Source organism: Mixophyes fleayi, chromosome 11 (genome assembly GCF_038048845.1).
Source record: "Mixophyes fleayi isolate aMixFle1 chromosome 11, aMixFle1.hap1, whole genome shotgun sequence".
NCBI lineage: Eukaryota > Metazoa > Chordata > Amphibia > Anura > Limnodynastidae > Mixophyes > Mixophyes fleayi.
In genome coordinates this window covers 20,427,050-20,433,049 of record NC_134412.1, presented here as the reverse complement: position 1 = coordinate 20,433,049, position 6,000 = coordinate 20,427,050, and the positions used below count along the sequence as shown (strand labels likewise).

The following is a 6,000-nucleotide window of genomic DNA, read 5'->3' as shown; positions in this document are numbered from 1 at the left end:
CCCAATCAGTCGACTCATTGGTCCTGCTGGGCCTGGGGGGTCAAATAACACTTACACTTGCTCCTCTTTGTAGATCAGTTTGATTTGAAGACTCTTCCTGAGTAGGACATAGACAATATATTTGCTGTAAATAAGGTATGCTTAATAATGTACATCAGTGTACATGAATACTATGCAATTATTTAGATATAACATTTTAGACATTAAGCACTGATGACTATCTAATTTGACTGGATAATATCAACAATATCTGCATTTCTGATAGCCGTTCCATTTATGCACATATAACAAATTGGAAAATATATGGAAATTATAACATGTTTAAAATATCTGCTTATATAATTATTTATGATGGCACTTTGCAATACCTTATATGACAATACAGTGCATTCCTCAACAGCAAGTGATAAAATTCCATCGCTGAAGCAGATGAACACTAGAGAGAGCTCTGCTTACTCCTGGACTAAGGAAGAAGAGAGAACAATGCACGGAGAGAGGAGAAAGAGCATCCAAGGGAAGCAGCTGAAAGCAGAATTGTAGAGCAGCCTCCAGAGACGAGGCATCGAGAAGGATACCAACCAGCCACAGGGAGGAAGCAGGACTATGGAGCTCTAAGCTGGGGGAGCCAGCATGTCTGTATTGGAGGAGGGAAGAGAGCTCTTGGGATGCTGAAAAATCAGACAGAGGAATTTGGGCAGAGAAAACAACTCTTGTGCATTAGCCAGCTCATTGGTCTGCTATTGCAAAAGCTGCACAATCTATCTTCTATGAATGGCATGATGCTGCAGGACTAGTCAATGCTAGAGGAGAGGACTGATGCTGGGGATAGAAAACCAGGAGACAGTCAGATCTTGTGTGTGGGAGGAATACGGTGTTTCACACTGCCATATCCTGCTGGGAGCAGCCAGAGTGGGGGTTGCAGTGATTCACAGTGAGGAGGGACTGAGTGCTTGGAGCCGGCTTTGGGAAAAGGTTGCCTTGAGAGAAGTGAGATCCAGGTATTCCAAGAGAGACAGCAGATGGAAATGTCAAGCAAAGGACTATGGTGACTGCCCTACATCACTGGGTCATCACCTTCTGTGTGTGCTCTGCCAGCAAAATCAGCAGGTAGGACACTCTTATTATACCCCAGTATGAAGTCAGCCTTGCAATCCCCCCCCCCCCCCCCCAATCTAGTTTCAGTGCTGCAAAGCCTTACCACCCTAAACCTCCTCTTAAAGCCTTGGTTTAATGAAATAGGAGCAATGCAAGCAGAATAGCCAAATTGCTTATTTGTACTCTGTATTAATATACATGTATACTGCAGTTGTAACCATCTATATGCCTCAAACTATGGTGATAGACTCCTGGGAAACAGTAAAATCCCTAGCTGGATGCACAGCGTCTGAGAGTGTCACTAACTAAGCAATGTGGCAAAGACACTGTCTGACTTGTGTGTCACACTTGTCTATGTGTGCAGATAAGCAGTGCCTTGTGCCTCACGTTAGTATTCCTGAGGGTCGTCTCCGAGATAAATCCAGAATGAAATTGAGGTCAGTATCACTGTGCGAAGTGATCGCTACTGGAAATGTGGCAGGAGTGGAGCTGAGTTTTCCCCATGGCAGTCCCAGACTTATTATCATACTGCGAAAGGTAATTTGAAGCTTATTCCCGATTTGCTTCCATCATTTCCCCCCCTCCTCCCAAAAAAAAAGTGCACAAGGTAAAGGAGAGTGGAGAGATAGGCACAGAGGCTGTTTGAGGTGACATTTAGTTATTGAGGGTAATGGCTTTGGTGTTTGGATGAGCTGTCAGACAGGGAGAGCAATGGTTTTATAGACTTGTGTGTGTTGAATTTGATTCCTTTTGTGTCTTTCGTGGCTCAATATATTTATACAAGTAAACCCTCAGATCAGAGCCATTGCTTTTGTCATTTTGTGGTTTGATTAAACTGTCTGCCAATCTGTGTGGCATGCTGTAATACTGATATATGTGTCCTATGGAATGTTTTAGTGATATCATGGGTGTGATGCCATAGATTGGTGTTACTTCTACAAAACGTACTCTCACTCCTAATGTACAGGGTATTCAAAAGATGGATTAACACAACAATAAAACATTTTTTTATATGGATTTGAGCTGTCAGTCAGAAAATCTTACGGGCCACCAGAGGGCTGTTTAAATGACCACAAAATGTGGGCACCGGCTGTTCATTAAATTAACGTGTTCAAATCAATAATGCTGAGGTTTCACTTCACAACATGATAGAGCTCCATCCCCTGAAGAGCTTGCAATCTATGTGCAACTTACATTTCCAGACCAGGAACATACCCAATGGTGCAACAGCATTAATTTCTAACCACAAGTATTTTCCAAATAAATATTTGTTACAAAACAAATATTGGGTATATTCAGTTGGCATTTTGGATACATAACAGTTACAGTGACTAAAGTAATTTTTGGAGTACTAAAATGCTTAATTGTGTGGAACATAAAGAATTATAATGTATTGCATGGCTATTATTATTTATTATTATTATTATTATTATTATTATTATTGGAGCTATTATTATTGGAGCTATTATTATTGGAGCTATTATTATTATTGGAACTATTATTATTATTGGAACTATTATTATTATTGGAACTATTATTATTATTGGAACTATTATTATTATTGGAACTATTATTATTATTGGAACTATTATGAATTATTATATGGCACCAACATATTTAATTCAGAAACATCAGTCCCTGGTGAAGTGAAGCTGACAATCTGATTCTACTTCATATACAGACACGCACATCAGGGACTGGAATCACAACACGTAGTTTTTTTAAAAAAATTAATTAAATGTGATTATATTGATCAGAAAAGTTTTTGTACGGCATAGTAGTCGATGAGCGAGGTTATTTTGTCTTGCCTAAAATTGTGTCGATTTAAGCACCGATGTGACAGATACTAGTGGCCTTTATACATGTTTAAGATACAGACCTATTGTCACTTTTCCCAGGATCTGCTCTTTAATGCTGTTACTTCCATTAGCCAGATGTCAAAGAAAGCAATGCAGATATTGGGGTATATTTACTAAACTGCGGGTTTGAAAAAGTGGAGAGGTTGCCTATAGCAACCAATCAGATTCTAGTTATCATTTATTTAGTACATTCTACAAAATGACAGCTAGAATCTGATTGGTTGCTATAGGCAACATCTCCACTTTTTCAAACCCGCAGTTTAGTAAATATACCCCATTGTCTTTTTCTTTGTGTCTCTTGGTGGCAAGACATCAAAATTGACCTGCAAAGTATTTGTCACCTACATTACAGCTTATTCAAACCACCAATGGAATTGGCATCAAAAACTATTTCTAAATAGTAGGTAAAATAAGTAATTATTAACTAGTAAATAGTAATTCATTAATTTGCTGTAAAGTTTAAAGTACAGTACCTGTGCAGATTTTGGAAAATCTTTATCTTTCTAATAAACTTTTGTGAGCTAGACAAAAAAATTATCATGATTTAAATTGGACCTGTCACCTGCATACTGTGGAGGCAGCCATGTTGGTGTGTGCTGAACAATATTAGTGAGAATGCAGCCTATCAGACAAGCAAGAGGCTGATTGGTTGAAAATTGGTTCGGCCACCCATGTAGCCATCTTAGTGTATAGGTGATGGCTAGGTCCACCTTACGGCAGATTTAGGGCAGTATAGGTGCTTGACCCAGCCTCCTGTGCGGCCCTTTTTATAGAAATACATTTACTAACCTACAAGGCCATCAACAAAGCTGCACCAACATACATCTCCTCTCTTGTCTCAAAATATCTCCCAACTCGGCAACTCCGTTCTGCACAAGATCTGTGTCTCTCCTCCACCCTCAGTACATCCTCCCATTCCCGGGTACAGGACTTTTTTCGGGCTGCACCCACTCTATGGAGTTCTCTCCCTCGCACAAGAAGACTTTCCTCTGTTCTACAAGCTTTCAAGTGTTCTCTGAAAACCCACCTCTTCAGACAAGCTTATATTCCTTAACCACTCTCTTAACCTCACTACATTACCTTATTACCACCTGTTATACAACTACCCCTTGACCAACATTGTTGTGTGACAGGATCATTTAGCTTATGAGTCACTTTTACCTTTGCAGTCTGGCTGGGCCCAAATGCAAAATGTAGACTTAATCTCACGTGTCAAACTCCCACTGTCCCATAGAGTGTAAGCTTGCGAGCAGGGTCTTCTCACCTCTTTGTTTTACCCAGTTTGTTTATTAGTTTACTATGTTTGTCCCCAATTGTGAAGCGCTACGGAATATGTTGGCGCTATATAAATAGATGATGATGAGAGGGCCACCCAAGCGGTCCTCTTACCTTCAAAAGGGTCACATATTGCCCTTAATCTTAGTAATAACTAATGATAGAAACACCTGTCTGTAATAACATGTCAAGTATTTGAAACAAGTGTTACAAGCCATAACAAATAATCTGCCAGTAAAGTAAGACGGAGCTAGGGGGCCGCAGGTGAAAGCTCAGAGGGCCATGTGGCCCCTAGTATTGCCTGATGCCCATCACTGCTCTAGGCTTTGTGATCTGTATATATTTAATACTGTTATACCTATTTTATGCATGTGAGATTTTTATTTTAGATTTTGATTTGACAATCTGAGAAACCTAGGAGATGTCACTAGACGACGGTCCTAGGCGGCTCTAACGCTGAAAGGATTAACGGAATGTTTAAGATCGAGTCCGAGACAATTAAGTATTGGACGTTTCTGTAAAACATAGCAGAATCTTCATTATTCCTATTGGAAACAAACTCATTGATGGCTCAATATGACAACATTACGTTTTGCTCTTGTATCTCACAGAAATAACAACGATATGTAGGACGCGATTAAATGTAGGATCCCTGCACAATAAAACAGAGACTGAGACTGGGGATATTATTTAGCAGTAGCTGCTCTCTGTAAACAGTATGTGAGACAAAGCAGGGAGAGCCTGTGGTTGGATGTGTATATTGTAATTAGGAAGAATTAACTCCTGGATATGAACACATTTATCACACTAATGTGTGAGTGGCGCAGGGCACATCTCACACTATGTACACATAAAAGGCCAACTCTTAGCCAGTTGTACACTATGATTCTTAACAACGATGTTGGATTATCCAATAAAGAGACACAAGATACCGTGTCACGGACATGCTAAGAGCTTTGTAATCCTGTTCCACTTGCATTCTTGATATGATTGCAGTCCCTGATTTCAGCTTCATCCAACGTTTGCTTTAATTAGCGAATGTTGTGGTTTAAAAAAAATGAGATCATTTTGATTTGATTAACATTAGCGGCTATTAGTCTGTTTATTGTTCCTCGGTCGTGTACAGAAAATACCAAGCTAATATGTAACCTTTATGTCTCCACTTCCTAATGCATCGTGTTAGTGAAACGCTACAAGCAAGGGGCTAAATAACTATAGTGCAGGGCGTTCAGCTGCTGGCGGACTAGTCACTCCTAGGCATGCCTAGATTTACATTACCCCAAATCAGCCACTTATGCTTGGCTGTCCGCTTTTAATATTGAATTCCGGGAGATCCTGGACAGGTGGCGCGGTCAATCGCGTTATTTTTGAACCACCCTGGCTAAAATGATGCAATTCACCACAAATCGCATCATTTTGTTCATCGAATAGCAGTATGCGGGATACTTACCTGCTCTTCAGGGAGTCCGGGAGACCTACCTGAATTTCAGAATTCTCCAGGACATTCCGGGAGAGTATGTTTAAAACTTCCCAACACCTTATGCAGTTATAAATAGCTTACAGTATGATAGGTTGTCCTGTGATGTTCTTTGACATATGCTGCTCTTTGACTACATCCCCTAAAACACGGTATTATGCAATCTGTCGACACTGAGCCTGTCGACATTCAGCCTGTTGAAGCCAAAATATCGACAGTCAGAATTGTCGACAGGTTCAGTGTTTCTACTTGGTTAAAACGGCGACATTGTGACTGTGGACAGGTAGTAAGGTC

The 6,000-nt window shown here is 40.2% G+C and overlaps 1 protein-coding gene across 1 annotated transcript in view; it reads left to right on the top strand.

Moving 5' to 3' along the window:
• The first annotated feature begins 358 nt into the window (after positions 1–358).
• SHANK1 (SH3 and multiple ankyrin repeat domains 1) overlaps positions 359–6,000 on the top strand; it is a 394,846-nt gene continuing 389,204 nt past the window's right edge. The window contains exon 1 of the mRNA XM_075190961.1: positions 359–1,107. The gene's annotated coding sequence lies outside the window, so the exon portion shown is untranslated. The remainder of the gene's footprint in view (positions 1,108–6,000) is intronic.